Below are 20,308 nucleotides of genomic sequence, written 5' to 3'. Positions count from 1 at the left end.
TGGACAGAACTGAGAGGATGAAGCCCAAGGCCCAGTCAGAGCCACTGAGTCATCTTTAGGAGTGAGGAAAAAAATGAGACAGGGTAGGCAGACCTAAGGCTGGGTGCCCTTTGCCTTCTGCCTGGAGTTCCCTCCAGAATACTTGACTCCTGTTAAAAAGGCGGTAATAAGTACTTAGAAGAAATAAACCCTAAAGGCTGACAGAAGAGAGTGATGGCTTTTATTTTCATTCGTTACCTAAGCTTTTGGTACTAAAAAAGAGTAGTAAATGATAATAAAATCATCTTATAGCAAATGTACAAAATATACAAGACATGGATGAAACTGGAAAACATCATTCTCAGTAAACTATTGCAAGGACAAAAAACCAAACACCGCATATTCTTACTCATAGGTGGGAATTGAACAATGAGAACTCATGGACACAGGAAGGGGAACATCACACTCCAGGGACTGTTGTGGGGTGGGGGGAGGGGGGAGGGACAGCATTAGGAGATATACCTAATGCTAAATGACGAGTTAATGGGTGCAGCAAAACAACATGGCACATGGATACATATGTAACAAACCTGCACATTGTGCACATGTACCCTAAAACCTAAAGTATAATAATAAAAATAAAAAATAAAAAAATAAAAAAATAAACCTTAACAAATGGTACACCTAAAATGGTATATTTTATATGTCAATTATACTTCAATAAACCAGAGTTTTATAACAATAAGGAGGAATAAAGCAAATGAAAAATTAAAAAAAATTCTTTGCCTAAGAAATTAACAAATGAAATACAAAAATAAGAATCTGGTAATCAGCTTTCTATATAGGCAGGCACTGTGAAGCTAAGGACTGCTCCATCTTCTAAACTCTTCTCTAAATACCTGTCGGCCAACATATAACCCTACCCCACACCAAGCTCCTCATGGTGAACATCACAGACTCACAAAGTAGAGGGAAATGGCAGGACACCAAAAAGACTTATAATAACATCCCATTCTAGATTTAAGAGGATATCGGACTTCTTTCCTTGCCCCTGCTTCTCTCTCTAACTAAAATCATTTAACCGAAATTAATTTTTCCCAAGTATTTATAAAGCAGCTATAATATTCAAGGCTCTAGTCTATACTCTTGAGAGAAAACATCTTAAAAACTGACCCAATCCCTGGGTCAGTTTCCATTAGTTTCCATTCTAATGGGTGAGTCTCGGCCTTGGCTACTCATTAAAGGCAGAACTAACAGGAAAAGTGCAAGACAGCCAGGCGATTTGGTGGGTAAAGTTCATGGAGTTTCCCTCTGATTGCCCCTACTTTCTCAATGAAGTATGAGGCAAGGTCATCAGCTCAAAGCAAGTGGGTGTCCCATTTAACTAGGCTGGCAATGAGGGACAGCACCTCTGCTTTAGCAAGGGCCTTGATTCTGCATGTGGGAAGCCATTAGAAGACCAAGAAGAAATGAAGTAGGGAGCTCTGGTACTCACTTTGTGGTTAAAGGATAGAAAGGGAAAAGGGACTCTCAGGCCCAGTTCTAGACTGTGCCTTCCAGCTAGGGTCACCAGATTTAGCAAATAAAAATGTTTTAGCTGGGAACATTACAGCCCAGCTCATCAGGATACAAAGGAAATATGAGTTCAGAACCCAGACTACAGCTAGGTATGAAGAAATTATCTGGTTGGGATGCCATAATGCTGGACTTCTCTCTTGGTGACCTGAATGAGGTGACCTGAGCATGGTCAGTGGATACACAATAGTGAGGGATGCCTCCAATGCAGGCCCCCACCGCTGCTTCAACATCAGAGAGAGGGAGAAAACCAGAGTCTTGTCTCAAATTATTTTTACCCAAACCACAGTTCTCTAGCAGCCTCAGAGGTCCTTGGTAACAAAGAGAAAACCAAACTGCACCCACTGTAGTTTTTACTGTAATCAGAGCTTCTGAATCTATGTCGCAGCCCTGCCATGTTTTCCTGAATCAGAGCTTCTTTTGGCTTTAATATGCTGGTGAGTAAGCCAAAGTGGTGTGACACAGTGTTAGAGCATAGCGTTTGCAGTGAGACACTCCTAGATTTATTCACTCAGCAAATATTGTAGGCACATGCTTCACTCTTATGTACATTATCTCTTAATCCTCTGTGGGCGAAAGATTACCTAGGTGCCGAGGCAAGAGACTGAAGGCACAAACTGTTTCAGTATAATAAAGAAAATAGTTAGAATAAGAATAGTCATAATACAAATTAGATATAGAGATGATCATGGACAATTATCAATCATTATTATAAACATTATTTAATCATTAGCTTTTAATATTACTCTTTGTTGCTAATATAACCTAGGAATAACTGGCGGGTATAGGGTCGGGTGCTGAAGAGACATTGTGAGAAGTGACTTACAAGGCAAGAGGTTAGCCCTCTGTCACGCCCGCATAAGGGCCCCTTGAGGGCTCCTTGGTCAAGTGGCAATGCCACTGTCTGGGAAGACGCCCATTACTTAGCAGACCGAGAAAGGGAGTCTCCTTTCCTTGGAGGAGTCAGGGGACACTGCTCCACCAGCTTCTTGTGGAAGGCTGGATATCATCCAGGCCTGCCCGCAGTCATCCGGAGGCCCTCCCTGTGGTGCTGTGCTACAGTGATCATGCGCCTTGTCCACTTTCATGTTTCTCCCATACTCCTGGTTCCTCTTTGAAGTTCATAGTAGATAACGGTAGAAGAAATAGTGAAAGTCTTAAAGTCTTTGATCTTTCTTATAAGTGCATAGAAGAAAACGCTGACATATGCTGCCTCCTCGCTCTGCTTCGGCTTCGGCCCCTAAAAGGGAAGGGTCCCCTGTTCTATGATCACGTGACTTACTTCAGCTTATCAATCACTTAGAAGATTCACCCTCCTTACCCTGCCCCCCTTGTCTTGTATGCAATGAATTGATATTTATGCTGGTGAGTAAGCCAAAGTGGTGTGACACAGTGTTAGAGCATAGCGTTTGGAGTGAGACACTCCTAGATTTATTCACTCAGCAAATATTGTAGGCACAAGCTTCGGGGCCACTACTGGTCTCTGCATCTTGATGGTAGTGGTCCCCCAGGCCCAGCTGCCTTCTCTTTATCTCTTTGTTTTGTGTCTTTATTTATTACAATCTCTCGTCTCTGTACACGGGGAGAACACCAGCTAAGCCCTGTAGGGCTAGACCCTACAATTCTCTCTCTGCATTAAATATTATCTTTTCCATTTCGCAGATAAGGAAATCCAATCTTAGCAAGTCTAAGAAACATTCCTAAGATCTCAGCTAGTACCGAGCCAGGAAGAAAACTCAGGTCTATATGACTCCAAGACCTTGCTTCTAACTACACATTTTACTGTTTTGGGATTTGAACCCTAGCCCTATCGTGCACCCATTGTGCAACTTTGGGTTAAATAACATCTCTGGGCCTCAGTTTTCTCTTTTATAAAATAGGAATAATATTACCCAACCATGTGAAGAGCCTGGCACTTGAGTAATTTAAAAAGGCCCCTTGCATGTGTATTATTACTAACCATCGTGTTTGTTTACGTTCTGTGCCGGCCCCGGCAATGCAAAAGGAGACCGGCAAGAAAGGTAGCTACGTATTCAACCAGGAAAGGTTTGATAAAGAAATGGTATCTAGTAATTGATATTTTAGTCATTCCTGACTTGTTGACCTAATTAGATTTTTTTCCTCAGCCTCTTTGCTCATAGGAAACAACACACTTGAGTAATTTTCACATATTGTTTGACCTACATTTGTGTCCATTATAAAACTTATCTTGATTTGATACAGAAGAACTAAACTTCATGGCAATAATTTTCTAGCAAATGGATTTCACTCATAAGAAAATAAAAGGACATATGTCCATTTTAGAACCAACTTTTAGTTACAGTGAGAGCCATTTGTGCCAAAAATGACTAGCACCATTAAAAAGCAATCCGCTCCTAGGTATATACCCAAAAGAATTGAAAAAACACATCAACACAAAAACTTGGACATGAGTATTTGTAGCAGTGTTATTACAATAGTCAAAAGGTAGAAGCAACCCAAATGTCCATTAACTGATGAATGAATGGATAAACAAAATGTGACATATCCACACAGCAGAATATTATTCAGTTACAAAAAGGAATGTAGTTCTGTTACATGCTACAACATGGATGAACCTTGAAAATGCTAAGCCAGAAACAGAAGACCGCTATTACATGATTCCAGTTATATGAAATGTTCAGAATAGGCAAATATATGAAGACAGAAAGTAGATTTGTGGTTACCAGGGGCTGGAGAGAGGAAGGAATTGGGAGTGACTGGTAATGAATATGAGGTTTGTTTTTGGAGTGATGAAAGTGTTGTGAAATTAGATGATGCTGATGAATGCATAACTCTGTGAATACTCTGAAAACCCTGAATTGCACACCTAAAAACAGGAATTTTTACTTTAATAAACCTGTTACATCTTTTTGAGACAGGTTCTCACTCTGTTACCCAGGCTGGAGTGCAGTGGCATGGTCACAGCTCACTGAAGCCTCAAATTCCCAGGCTCAAGCAATTTTCCCACTTCAGTCTCCCTAGTAGCACAGACTACAGGCACACACCACCACACTTGGCTAATTTAAAAAAAAAAAAAATTGTTTTAGAGATGGAGTCCCACTATGTTGCCCAGGCTGGTCTCCAACTCCCAGGCTCCAGTAATCCCCTCCCCTCAGTCTCCCAAAGTGCTGGAATTATAGTCATGAGCCACAGCACCCGGACTGAACCTGTTACTTTTTAAAACATTATTGTCTATTGTACTTGCCTCTTTAAGGATGGTATGCATTTGAAAATATTTAAATATAGAAATGATTTGGGGAGGATAAAAAAGACTCAGAACATGAATCACTCACCTAAACTCCAACAAAATATTTCTAAGTCTATTAATATATACAACTAGGGAATGATACGGAGATGTTAAGATTTCTGTTTTGTTTAATGCTCTCTTCTTAAAGGGGACTGAAAGTTGAATAATACTCAAAGATTTCAGGGTCATACTGACATGAATCCAATTTTTTAAAAAACACAAAACTCAATCTTGAGTCACTGAAGACAAAATAGCAGAATTGGGTGACTGAAGTGGGAGGATCACTTGAGCCCAGGAGTTCAACACTTGCCTTGGCAACGTAGAGAGAACTCATCTCTATACAAAATAAAAAAAATTAGCTGGGCATGGTGGCTTGTACCTGTCGTCCCAGCTACTGAAGAGGCTGAGGTGGGAGAATAGCTTAAAGCCTGGGAGTCTGAGGCTGCAGTGACCCGTGATCATGCCACTGAACTCCAGCCTGGGTGACAGAGTGAGGCCTTGTCTCAAAAATAAATAAATAAATAAATAAATAAATAAATAAATAAAACAGAACAAAATAAAGAAAAATTCACATGGAAAGAGAGACTTAGGGGTGATTTCAGAGTAATTGAGATGTCAGACATGGGTTGCTAGGGTTTCAGATTCACTCATAACAATTTTCCAAGTTGCTCCATTGAAATTCTACTCACCTCCTTCGAAGGAAGCCCGTTGCATATCCATCCTCTTTTGCTCCTCAGCCACCCAAAGTGCTGGGTGTCACACACCCAGGCATGAGTCACCACACCCAGCCTCAGGACTTGGTGCCCTTTTAGGTGAATGAGAATCCAGCAGATTCTCCTGGAACACATCCACAAGCTGAAGGCAGAGAAGGACTGCAAGAAGCCCCTGGCTGACCAGATAGGCCCCCAGGGTTAAGACCAAGGAAGTACAGGAGTACCCTTAGGAGCCACTTCAGGCCAAGAAGGAGGTAACCAAGGCTCTGTCCATGCAAGAGATCAGGACATAAAGGTCCCCAGCTCTTATGTACACACGGTGGTTGACATGGTTTGGCTCTGTCTCCACACCCAAATTTCTTTCTAATAGTAATACCCATGTGGCAAGGGAGAGACCTGGTGGGAGGTGATTGGATCACGGGGGTGGTTCTCCCATGCTGTTCTTGTGATAGTGAGGGAGTTCTCATGGGACCTGATAATTTTAAAAGTGACAGTTTCCCCTGCACTCTCTGTCTTTCCTGCCACCTTGTGACAAAGGTACTTGCTTCTCCTTCACCTTCTGCCAAGATTGTAAGTTTCCTGAGCCCTCCTCAGCCATGCAGAACTGTGAATCAATTAAACCTCTTTCCTTTATAAATTATCCAGTCTCTGGCATTTCTTTATGGCAGTGTTAAACCAGACTAACACAGGTATGTACTATTTACCTTAAATTATGGTCATTGTACATATTTTTTCCTCAATGAAAGATGACAGCTGATTTTCGTTGGTTGGTTGTTTTTCTCCCCCTGTGCCTCTCAACTTCCTTATGGAGAAATCACTTCCATAAAAGAACTCAACATCACAAAGATAGGAATAATTGGAGCCCTGATTTTCTTTGATGTATCACCTGAATTCCAAACATTAGGTCATTTAATAGTATTACACATTTATAAAATCATGACATGTGGAGCAAAACATCACTTGCTAAAATTAAGGACTTGCCAATTCTTAAAATTGTTGATAGATGTCTAACCACTGAATTATATACTTTCTTTGATGTTGAGATGGTCTATTTGGTAAACATAACGCTGGTCTACATAAACTACAGCACAACGAATATCAAAGGTTTATTTGATATTTGTGCTTCCTTCCATCCCCTTCAATAAACCAGGATATTCTTAATATTCAACCAATGCTTCCAATATTATTAGATTTCTGTAGGAGTTTTGATTTGATGATTTATAGCCCTCTGAAGAAAACAGAAAGGTATGTAATAGTGGATCAGTAACTTACTGCTTTGCCAGAAAAAATCCATGAAGTATTTTTCTACATTAATCACCTGTTTTATAGATGAGTGATCCAGAGAATGATTGTTTAATTATTAAAAATGTAGAAAGGGAAAAATACGCACTTAGAATATTTTTTCTTTACACATTTTCACTTATACTTTTAAAAGTATTTCTCATGTATGCTAAGGCTATGTAAAAATAAAATTAAACTACATAATTTGGTTTATTATTACAATGCAATAATAGGGAAACCCTTTTTTTACATGATTTTATGCATTACCCCAAAACAAATGCATTTTTTGTCTTATTAATATGCTGAGATTCAGTCAATAAACATGTATTGGCCGGGCGCGGTGGCTCACTCTTGTAATCCCAGCACTTTGGGAGGCCGAGGCAGGCGGATCACGAGGTCAGGAGATCGAGACCACGGTGAAACCCCGTCTCTACAAAAAAAAATACAAAAAATTAGCCGGGCGTGGTGGCGGGCGCCTGTAGTCCCAGCTACTCGGAGAGGCTGAGGCAGGAGAATGGCGTGAACCCGGGAGGCGGAGCTTGCAGTGAGCCGAGATCGCGCCACTGCACTCCAGCCTGGGCGACAGAGCGAGACTCCGTCTCAAAAAAATAAAAAATAATAATAAATAAATAAATAAATGAATATGTATTGACAACCCACTTCACGCCCTCTTTAGGATGTGGTAGAGAACAACACAGAGAAAATCACAACTCTTATGAAGCCCACATTCTATTTGCGGAAGACAGAAAATAAACAAGCAAATCAACGAAAAGAATAATTTCAAAGAGAGACAAATACTAAAGGGAAAATTGAGACGGGGGGTGGGAAGGGAAGTGACTGGCTGATCGCTATTACAGAGAGGGCAGCTGAGGAGAAAGTCAGTCTAAATGACGAGAAGAGTCAGCCAGCAAAGATCTGGGAGGAGGGCATTCCAGGCTGGGAGAAAAGCAAACGCAGCAGCCTTCAATCAAGAATCAGCTTGGAGTGTTCCAGGACCAGGAAGGAGGCCAGTGTAGCTGGTGCAGACCGGGTGAGAGGGAGAATCATAGGGAGCGGAGTGTGAGGGGTGAGGAGTATGAGGTTATGCACTGCCCCGTGTTGGCTGTGGGAATAAATTTCCATTGTACAGCATTTTAATTATAACCAGAAATCACTAAAAGTTTTAAATAGAGTGTATATAATCTATACACCGTTTTAAAGGAGAACTTTGAATGTTGTATGAAGAGAGAATAGAATGAAGGAAAAGCAGGAATAGAAGTAATTAAGAGGTTGTATTTCAGCAAGATGTGATGCTGACTTGGATATGGGTAGAAGCAATGGGCATTGCGAGGAGTGATCAGATTTGGGAGGTTTTTAATCTTGTGTAAGGGATAGATGTAAGGGGCCCTGGCCTAACAACTGGGTAAATGGTGATGTCACTCACTGAGAAGGAGAAGACTACGAAAGGAGCATATTGGAGAGGGAGGAGATCAAGAATTCCACTTTTAGTATTCTAAGTGTTAGTGAGCTATTAAACAGGTAAAGATATGGAGTAAGCAGTTAGATAAATGAGCATAGCACCCTGAAGCATATATGATTTGCAGTTTATTTCCAAAAATGTACACTACTTTCTACAGATATTTGGCAAATACTCTCATTGTTTTCTGTTATTCTTCTCCCCAAAGCCATTAATGGAATTTCTTTAGAAATGATGCACAACTGATTTTTTCCTTGTACTCACCTGCCCACGTAGATGTCCTTGGATATGAGAAGAACGCAAATTATGTTGGATGCCTGAAATTGAAGGGTTTCTTAATTTTCACTGATGCATTAGTATTAGTACCTTCCTTAGTCTATTAATTTGCCTTAATTTACTCCTTCTTATTTTTTATAGTACTTCTCCTTTTTCCCAGAAAAGTGTAAAAAAGTCTTAATATAACTTTTACATACTAAGAATCAGAATAAAGTTAGTCTTGTATCACCAACACTTACTGTAGAACTTAGACTAGATCAAGATGAAATAAACGTTGGTTGAATTAATGCATCAATTACAATAACTATATTTAATATGTATTTTTAATTTTTATTATCATCAAATTTAATAATTTATCAAGGATCTTGAGGCTTTCCAAATATTATGTGAAGCCAAGCTACAACAAGCTACACAAATGAGGTTACATAATTTGGTCAATACAGACAGAGATGATGAGTTAATTATCCTAATGTCACTGTGTAAAATCCAACTTCCTATGACATACATAGTCTATAGCTTAAGTGAACAAACACTGTTTTCCCCCACAAAGGTGGTACAGTAGGCAGTTCAAAGTAGGGAAATTAAACCTAACTGAAAGGTCAAGGATGGAGAGAGAGACTTGGAGATGGTTAGAGACTGATGGAACAACAGATCCGGGCCCGTGTTGCACTTCCTTTGTGATGCACTTGCCTGATATTCTAGACAAACGTGATCAAATTTCACCCACTTCATAGTGATGAAAAGAAAAAGCAGTACTAGTCAGTGCAACACTGGTGACCAACAGGATTCACGTAGAGTTTTTCCAAATAACAGAGCAAGTGAAAATTCATCTTCCCATCTCCATGCAATGAGTGAGAGAAAACATGAGAGATAAACAAAAGCTTTTGTAAGGTTCATTTGTGAGGAGAGAACACAGATTAACCCTGGAGATCAGCTGATGAGAAGAAAGGCAGTGATTCACTTAGACGGAGGCACGAAATGGAAAGAACAGGGCCGTGTATTTTCTTGGCAAATGGGGGTTTTTCATTCTTTTGGGGTATATTTTCAGTTTGGGTAAGTTGTATTTTTCCAACTTATAGCTCCAAGGTGATAAAGCAACAGCCTTTGAACCTATTGAAATGAACATTTCATTATTAAAGAAAGACTATTAGCCCTTTTAAGTAAAAGTTTTGGGCAAAATAAAACCCATTTTATGATGACACCATATATTATAGAATAAGTATCCTTTTTTTTTTTTTTTTTTTTTTTTTTTTTTTGATACAGAGTCTTGCTCTGTCGCCCAGGCTGGAGTGCAGTGGTGCGATCTCAGCTCACTGCAAGCTCTGCCTCCCAGATTCACACCATTCTCCTGCTTCGGCCTCCTGAGTAGCTTGGACTACAGGCACCCACCACCACACCCGGCTAATTTTTTTTTTTTTTTTTGTATTTTTAGTAGAGACGGGGTTTCACCATGTTAGCCAGGATGGTCTCGATCTCCTGACCTCATGATCCAGCCACCTTGGCCTCCCAAAGTGCTGGGATTACAGGGGTGAGCCACTGTGCCCAGCCCAGAATAAGTATACTTTTATGGTAACAGGAATGTAAGAAATCACTCGTATTTTCCATATCCATCTAACAAGATAATGGCTGTTTGTGGTTTTGCTTTCTAAAGAACCAGTGTCAAGACTGTTCACATTCCTTTCAAGCTTTCCAATTAAGTTGCTCATTAAGACAAGCCTCAATTACATTTTATAGCCAAAACTGAAGTAAAAAATACAGGACTTAAAATGCTCTTTTCCCATACATAATTAAAATGCAGATACTGGGACCGCAAACAAGGAGACTCTGAATCATCAAATCCAGGATGAGATCCAGGAAGGAATCTCATCTGCATTTTTAACAAGCTCTCCAGATAATTCTAATGAAGCTGACTTTCCTCTACACCATACTTTGGGAAACATTTGTTTTGACTCATGAACTTGAAGTTTTAAGGACCCTAGAGATCATCCTGTAAAATCAAATTGGCTTGTTCTACAAATGATGAAAGCAAAGTCCAGAGAATTTGGTGCTTGCCAGTTTGGTTGGTGATTACTAGCAAAGGTCTCCTAACTCCAAGGCCAGAATTCCCACGTGAGGCTCCTTCCTACCCAAGGCCTGGAACACATAGTGTGAACATGAACTAGGAACCAGTGTTTGATCAATAGAGCCTCCTAGGCTGCAGGGTAGTATGTGGATGTGCTCTGAAAATTTCATTATCACCCACAGATAACAGTGACTTAAGCCATACTCCACAACAATCCATTCCGTCTTTTAAAAATAATAAAAAATAAACGATTATCTTTATATAGAACTTTGTATTTCACTAAAGACTTTCACATTTTATGTTATCGGAATCTCCCAAAACTTTATCCATGAGATGAATAAAAATTATTATTTTCATTATTCAGACAAGGAAAATGGAACTCAGATAAATTGAGTATGGTGAAATTACAGCCTAGACATATTTAATATACTAAACTTCAACAGATAAAATTTAGCTAAATGAGAAAGAGAAGAATCTTCTGAAACAGCATGGGCTGCTAGCTTGCCAATACACTCAGTGAGCATGTGCACCAACATAAACAGGAAATGGAGTCCCTCAATCTGCCCTCACTGTCTCAGGCCCCCATTTCTCTGGGGAATAAGAAATAAGCAGCTCCCCTCACTTGTAAATGAAGCTAAAGGCTAAATGTGTGTATCTTTATACCCCATTTTCACTACACACAAGCACAATTACCGCCTTTGGTGTCTTCCCTACGAAGCAACAATCTGGTCCAAGAGGAACCTAGGTGTGTTGGACTCATTGAGAAATGGTGAGTTGATGCCCAATTAGGTAGATGGAGCCTAGAGAGGAGACTTGCTGGTGGAGTTACACATGCACTGCCCCCATCACCTGCTCACCCAACCATGCCCCATCATGGCATAGAACATGGCCACATTCAACCTAGCATCAAGATCTGAAAGAGGATTTTTTTTTTTTAATTAAACTTTAAGTTCTCGGATACATGTGCAGAATGTGCAGGTTTGTTACATAGGTATACATGTGCCATGGTGTTTTGCTGTACCCATCAACCTGTCATCTAGGTTTTAAGCCCACGTGCAATAGGTATTTGTCCTAATGCTCTCTCTCCCTTTGCTCCCTATCCCCCAACAGGCCCTGGTATGTGATGTTCCCCTCGCTGTGTCCGTGTGTTCTCATTGTTCAACCCCCACTTACGAGTGAGAATATGCAGTGTTTGGTTTTCTTTTCCTGTGTTAGTTTGCTAAGAATGATACTTTCCAGCTTCATCCATGTCCCTGCAAAGGACACGAACTCATCCTTTTTTATGGCTGCATAGTATGCCATGGTATATATGTGCCACATTTTCTTTATCCAGTGTATCACTGATGGACATTTGGGTTGGTTCCAAGTCTTTGCTATTGTGAATAGTGCTGCAGTAAACATATGTGTGCATTTGTCTTCACAGTAGAATGATTTATAATCCTTGGGGTATACACCCAGTAATGTGATTGCTGGGTCAAATAGTATTTCTGGTTCTAGATCCTTGAGTAATCACCACACTCTCTTCCACAATGGTTGAACTAATTTACACTCCCACCAACAGCGTAAAAGCGTTCCTATTTCTCCACATCCTTGCCAGCATCTGTTGCTTCCTGACTTTTTAATGATCACCATTCTAACTGGTGTGAGATGGTATCTCATTGTGGTTTGGATTTGCATTTCTCTAATGACCAGAGATGATGAGCTTTTTTTCATATGTTTGTTGGCCACATAAATGTCTTCTTTTGGGAAATGTCTGTTCATATCCTTCACCCACTTTATGATGGGGTTGTTTGTTTTTTTCTTGTAAATTTGTTTAAGTTCCTTGTAGATCCTGGATATTAGACCTTTGTCAGATAGATAGATTGCAAAAATTTTCTCCTATTCTATATGTTTCCTGTTCACTTTGATGATAGTTTCTTCTGCTGTGCAGAAGCTCTTCAGTTTAATTAGATCCCATTTGTCAATTTTGGCTTTTGTTGCAATTGCTTTTGCTGTTTTAATCATGAAGTCTTGCCCATGCCTATGTCCTGAATGGCATTGCTTATGTTTTCTTCTAGGGTTTTTATAGTCTTAGGTTTTACATTTAAGTCTTCAATGTGTCTTGAGTTAATTTTTGTAGAAGGTGTAAGGAAGGGGTCCAGTTTCAGTTTTCTACATATGGCTAGCTGGTTTTCCTAGCACCATTTATTAAATAGGGAATCCTTTCCCGACTGCTTGTTTTTGTCAGGTTTGTCAAAGGTCAGATGATTGTAGATATGTGGTGTTATTTCTGCAGCCTCTATTTTGTTCCATTGGTCTATATATCTGTTTTGGTACCAGTATCATGCTGTTCTGTTTACTGTAGCCTTGTAGTATAGTTTGAAGTCAGGTAGTGTAATGCCTCTAGCTTTCTTCTTTTTGCTTAGGATTGTCTTGCCTATATGGGCTCTTGTTTTGTTCCATATGAAATTTAAAGTAGTTTTTTCTAGTTCTGTGAAGAAAGTCAATAGTAGCTTGATGGGAATAGCATTGAATCTATAAATTACTTTGGGTAGTATGGCCATTTTCACAATATCAGTTCTTCCCATCCATGAGCATGGAATGTTTTTCCATTTGTTTGTGTGTCCTGTCTCATTTCCGTGAGCAGTGGTTTGTAGTTCTTCTTGAAGAGGTCCTTCACATCCCTTGTAAGTTGCAGTCCTAGGTTTTTTATTCTCTATGTAGCAATTGTGAATGCGAGTTCACTCATAATTTGGCTCTCTGTCCATTGGTGTATAAGAATGCTTGTGATTTTTACACATTGATTTTGTATCCCAGGACTTCGCTGAAGTTGCTGATCAGCTTAAGGAGTTTTTGGGCTGAGACAATGGGGTTTTCTAAATATACAATCATGTCATCAGCAAACAGAGACAATTTGACTTCCTCTTTTCCTAATTAAATACCTTTATTTCTTTCTCTTGCCTGATTGCCCTGGCCAGAACTTTCAATACTATATTGAGTAGGAGTGGTGAAAGAGGGCATCCTTGTCTTGTGCTGGCTTTCAAAGGGAATGTTTCCAGCTCTTGGCCATTCAGTATGATATTGGCTATGGCTTTGACATAAATAGCTCTTATTATTTTGAGATATATTCCATCAGTACCTAGTTTATTGAGTGTTTTTACCATGAACGGGTGTTGAATTTTATCGAAGTCCTTTTCTGCATCTATTGAGATAATCATGTGGTTTTTGTCATTGTTTCTGTTTACGTGATGGGTGATGTTTCTTGATTTGCATATATTGAATCAGCCTTGCATGCCAGGGATGAAGCTGACTTGATCATGATGGATAAGCTTTTTGGTGTGCTCCTGGATTCGGTTTGCCAATATTTTATTGAGGATTTTCACATCTATGTTCATCAGGAATATTGGCCTGGAATTTTCTTTCTTTTTTTTTTTTTTTTTTTTTTTTAATCTCTGTCAGGTTTTGGTACCAGGATAATTCTGGCCTCATAAAATGAGTTAGGGAGGATTCCTTCTTTTTCTATTGTTTGGAATAGTTTCAGAAGGTATGGTACCAGCTCCTCTTTGTACTTCTGGTAGAATTTGGTTGTGAATCCGTTTGGTCCTGGGCTTTTTTTTTGGTTGGTAGGCTATTAATTACTGTCTCAATTTCAGAATTTGTTACTGGTCTGTTGAGGGATTGGACTTCTTCCTGATTTAGTCTTGGGAGGGTGTATGTGTTCAGGAATTTATCCATTTCTCCTAGATTTTCTAGTTTATTTGCATAGAGGTATTTATAGTATTCTCTGATGGTAGTTTGTATTTCTGTGGGACCAGTGATGATATCCCCTTTATCATTTTTTATTGTGTCTATTTGAATCTTCTCTCTTTTCTTCTTTATTAGTCTGGCTAGCAGTTTATCTATTTTGTTAATCTTTTAAAAAAAAACAGCTCCTGGATTCATTGATTTTTTTGAAGGGTTTTTCATGTCTCTAATTTTATCTGTAGGAATTTTTTGCAGCCAGTACTATAGATAATTTCTTTATCTATAGGATTTTTTTAAGGCCAGTACTTTAGAGAGGATTTGTGTTTTCTTCTCCTACGTACCTAGAGCCATGGCAACCTAGGACCGTTTTATTATATATCTTGAAGATTTTGTACTACCCAGATAGTATGAACTTGGATTGCAAATACATGGAAAAGCCAATGTGTGTTTAAAAAATCTCAGGGAATATTGTTTTACTTCCATCCAGCACCCATGTTTGAGACATGCAAGTCTTTCCAAACTTTACTTGGAGAGGGTTGAACATGCAAATTTATTTCTACTTCATCTTTGCACTTATGGGCTGCTTTTCAACATCCTGGCTTTATGTATGAGGTCTCTGTGATAAAGGAAAGAAAAAGACCAACACAGCTACCCACAAAATGAGTTCTGAGTTTATTATACCAGACAAGGAGGCAATGACAAGTGAAAAGCTTCAGTGAATGGCTCCATAAAAGATGAAAGTCTGAAGTTTTTATATTCTAGAAGGTTGATTGTACTTATGCCAATTGTGGGTGAAATTCTGTCCTAGATTAGGCAGGATGAGTCCATAAATTATAGCCAGTTGATTTCCTGTGTGCATTCAGGAATGAGTTTTTACTTTGACTTATTGGGGTTGCTAATATTCCCAAGTATTTGTTAGCTTTGGCTGGTGGGTTGCTCTAAGTGTTATCAGCATCAACTGCTCAAAACTATTGTGGATATATATATATCAGCATTCTGTTTTGATTTCTCCTAGGTAGGGGTTTTGCAAATAGAAACTTCTTATACATTGTACTTGATTCTCACTTTAAGCAAATGTTGAGCCCTTCAGGAAAAATAAAACAAAATTTTAAGTTCATGCAGCTTCAATGCTTACTTCTCTGCACTCCTTACCAGCTAACCAGCTGGTTGATGTACTTGAAAAGATTACTTTAAATTATTCAATGCAGTTTTTTAGTCATTGTCAGTGGAACAGACAATCGGGATGTCCTGTCTGATGAAACTGAAAGTCAAATAAATTGTAGGTTCCTTCTGCTTTGTAGTGGAATTCAAATGTGTACCTCACTGGGATAATTCCAGGCTGGATTTACCCAAACAATAATCCTACATATGTAGTGAGTGTTATTTGCCCAGTGGCAAACCAGTGGGCTTGAATCCTTTAATTCCACAGTAAAAGATTCCTTTTATAAAACAAAATGGTTAACAATTAAATTAACTTTGAAATACAAGAACTAATTATGAAACATTTCAAGAGCAAGGGACTCTGTCTTATTCATCTCTTATATTCCCAGTTCTGAATGAAGAGATAAACAAATAAATGAATGATTTACATTGACAGTAGATACCTAGGTGTTAAGATACGAAAATCATTCTAAAAAATATAGAAACAAGAGAAAGTACGATTTTTTGTTTGTTTTTGCCATTTAGACTACAGCATACATTGAGTAACTGAAGCTTGCTTAAAATGGAAATGTCTTCCTCTGGCAGATACAGTAAACAAATTCCTTAGAAAAGGCCTCATATGAATCACTCTTCATCAGTTTTCAGACTATTCACCTAAATTACTGCAGCAAAATAAAGACCTGTAAATAGTATGGCCAAGCAGATGCATATCGTTACTGGAATTGAACAACCTTCTATTTCTGGAATTGCTAAAACTTGATGGGGTATTACATTAAAACAAAGGCAAGGGAAAGAATTCCATCATTGGAGGGAAAAAGAATAAGAATTTATATATAACTCAACATCAGAACTAGAAAAAGCCAGGCACAGCACTTCCTTTAAAGTGGCTTTTTAAAAAACTAGCAAAAGAAGGCAATAGTTACTACCCACAAGTTCACTGAAAATCTCTTTGCCTGAAGTTCCTAGTCTTGCCTGTTTATTTTCATTCAACAAATATTTATTTAGCACTTACTATTTGCCACACACTGTGGAAGGCTTTGAGCATATCAGAAAGCTCACAGACAAATAAGGCAAATGGATACATAAATATAATACAATGTAAAATAAATGCATGCATTGTTCTTTCTCCCCATCACCTAAACTTTAATATTATATTCAATTAAATACTGGTTAATTATAACCAATGTCCATAAACATAGATTTTATTTCCCACCTGGCAACTAATGCTTCATTCAAAATTGTGTAACATGAAATTCAGAGTGAAAATTTGGACCTTGAAGTTTCCTGCCTTCACAGGGTATTGGTTAATTTGAATGATTGGCTACAAGTTGCCTTTGGACACTTAAAACATAAAAAGAACATTACACACTCCATTATGCTGCCAGTCTGAGGCCTGAGGAGCAAAGAAAGAAGAGAAAAATGAGACTAGGCATTGGAAGTGAAATGAAAGCACAGAGTCCCATTTCCAGAAGCTAATGGTCCTCAAAGCAGAAAAATGTCAAGTCAAATTTCAATGAGCTTGAAAATCCCTTGTCTCAAAAACATGACATTATTGAAAGAGTAAATAGTAAAAGTAAACAAAACTGGGGAGAGAAAGAGAATGAAGATAAATTTATACATTTAGACTAAATATAATTCAAACGTTACCTTGAGTCCTTTGCAGAATGATTGCTAATCCTTGGTATTGCAAAATAAATGCATTCATTAGAAGTAACAGAAAGATCAAAGAAACCAGACAAGTGATTGTTGGAATGTGGTTTAAATGACTCCAAGGGGAAGGAAGAAATCCCCAGGTAGTCTTGCTTCCCCACCCTATCAAACTCACTCTCTCCCTCATAATTTAAACAAGTCTTAAATTTACATCACACACAAAGCCAGTGAGTACATGTGGATCAATACAGAGAAACAAAAACATGGTAGTAGGAAGTCAAATGCTGGAACAAGATTTCCAGTCATAAAAATCAGGCAGAAAAATGGGGAAAGGGAGACAGTGCAACAATAGAGAGATGCCATGTGATATGGTTTGGCTGTGTCCCCACCCAAATTTTGTCTTGAATTCCCACATGTTCTGGGAGGGACCCAGTGGGAGGTAATTGAATCATGGGGACAAGCCTTTCCCATGCTGTTCTCGTGGTAGTGAATAAGTCTCATGAGATCTGATGGTTTTAAAAAGAGAAGTTCCCCTGTAAAATTTCTCTTATCTGCGGCCATGTGAGACTTGCCTTTCACCTTCTGCCATGATTGTGAGTGGAACTGTAAGTCCAGTAAAACTCTTTCTTTTGTAAATTGCCCATTCTCGGGTGTGTCTTTATCAGCAGTGTGAAAATGAACTAATACAGTAAATTGGTACCTGTAGAATGGGGTGCTATTGAAAAGATACTCAAAAATGTGGAAGTGACTTTGGAACTAGGTAACAGGCAGGTTGGAACAGTTTGGAAGGCTCTGAAGAAGAAAGAAAAATGTTGGTAAGTTTGGAACTTCCTAGTTACTTGTTGAGTAGCTTTGCCCAAAATGCTGATAATGATATGGACAATGAAATCCAGGCTGAGGTGATCTCAGATGGAGATGAGGAACTTGTTGGGAACTGGAGCAAAGGTGACTCTTGTTATGTTTTAGCAAAGAGACTGGCAGCATTTTGACCCTGCCCTACAGATTTGTGGAACTTTGAACTTGAGAGAGATGATTTACAGTATCTGGCAGAAGAAATTTCTGAGCAGCAAAGCATCTAAGACGTGATTTGGGTGCTGTCAAAGGTATTCAGTTTTATAATGGAATCAAAGCATAAAAGTTTGGAAAATTTGCAGCCTGACTATGTGGTAGAAAAGAAAAACCCATTTTCTGAGGAGAAATTCAAGCTGGCTGCAGAAATTTGCGTAAGTAATGAGGAGCCAAATAATGCTAATCCTTAAGACAGTGGGGAAAATATCTTCAGGGCATGTCAGAGGTCTTCACAGAAGTGGACACCTAAGACAAAAAAGTGGTTTCATAGGCTGGGCCCAGGGTCCCCATGCTGTGTGCAGCCTAGCGACTTGGTGACCTGCATCCCAGTCACTCCAGTTGTGGCTGAAAGGGGTCAACGCAGAGCTCAAGCCATGGCTTCAGAGGGTGCAAGCCTCAAGCCTTGGAAGCTTCCACTTGGTGTTGAGCCTGCCAGTACACAAGTCAAGAACTGGGGTTTGGGAACCTCTGCCTAGATTTTAGAAAATGTATGGAAACACCTGAATGTTTAGGCAGATGTTTGCTGCAGAGGCAGGGCTCGCGTGGAGAACCTCTGCTAGGGCAGTACAGAAGGGAAATGTGTGGTTGGAGCCCCCACACAGAGTCCCTACTGGGGCACTGCTTAGTGGAGCTGTGAGAAGAGGGTCACTGTCCTCCAGACCCCAGAATGGTACATCCACTGACAGCTTACACCATGCACCTGGAAAAGCCACAGACACTCAAAGCCAATCCATGAAAGCAGCTGGGAGGGAGGCTGTACCCTGCAAAGCCACAGGGGCGGAGCTTTCCAAGACCATGGGAACCTACCTCTGGCATCAGCATGACCTGGATGTGAGACATGGAGTCAAAGGATATCATTTTGGTGCTTTAAGATTTGACTGCCCTGCTGGATTGTGGGATTGCATGAAGCCTATAGCCCCTTTGTTTTGACCAATTTCTCCCATTTGGAACAGCTCTATTTACCCAATGCCTGTACCCCTATTGTATCTAGGAAGTAACTAACCTGTTTTTTATTTTACAGGCTTATAGGTAGAAGAGACTTGCCTTGTCTTGGGTGAGGTTTTGGGACTGTGGACTTTTGAGTTAATGCTGAAATGAGTTAAGACTTTGGGGGACTGTTGGGAAGGCATAATTGGTTTTGAAATGTGAGTACATGAGATTCGGGAGAGGCCAGGGGTAGAATGATGTGTTTTGGCTGTGTCCCCACAGAAATCTCATCTTGAATTCCCACGTGTTGTGGGAGGGACCCAGTGGGAGGTAATTGAATCATGGGGGCAAGTCTTTCCCACGCTGTTCTCATGATAGTGAATAAGACTGATGAGACTTATGAGATGTGACGGTTTCAAAAGAGGAGTTTCCCTGCAAAAGTTCTCTTCTCTTTTCTGCCACCATGTAAGACACGACTTTCACCTTCTGCCATGATTGTGGGCCTCCCAGGCAGATGGAACTGTAAGTCTAATAAACCTCTTTCTTTTGTAAATTGCCCAGTCTGGAGTATGTCTTTATTAGCAGTGTGAAAATGGTCTAATATACCACGGAAAGTCAGAAAAAAGTACAACAGAGTTGACAAACAAACCAAGGGCCCAGTGGAGAATGAATTTTTGTTGTTGTTTTTCACCATTTTTTATTACTATAAATGTTTTCCCAAAGCCATATAAATTTTTCAGCTTTATTGAGACATAGTTCATGTATTATACAATTTACCCATTTAAAATTGCAATCCAGTGGCTTGTAGTACATTCACAGAGCTGTGCAACCATCACCACAATCAACTTTAGAACATTTTTGTCATCCAATAAAGAAAATTCATAATCATTACTAGTTATTTCTCATTTTCTCCCAGTCACTCTCACCATTCTATCCCTCCACTTCCCAGCCCTAAGGAATCACTTGTATGGTTTGTTTCTATGTATTTGCCTATTCTGAACAATTTTTTAAAGACTTTGATCCTAGAAACATTTCTTACCAAAGAATATACTTGCTAGCATATATATACTTTTTGAGACAGGGTCTCATTCTGTCACCCAGGCTGGAGTGCTGTGACATAATCTTGGCTCACTGCAACCTCTGCCTCCTAGGCTCAAGCAATTCTCTCA

This window comes from Symphalangus syndactylus, chromosome 4 (genome assembly GCF_028878055.3).
Source record: "Symphalangus syndactylus isolate Jambi chromosome 4, NHGRI_mSymSyn1-v2.1_pri, whole genome shotgun sequence".
NCBI lineage: Eukaryota > Metazoa > Chordata > Mammalia > Primates > Hylobatidae > Symphalangus > Symphalangus syndactylus.
Note: the sequence above shows the minus strand (reverse complement) of the source record.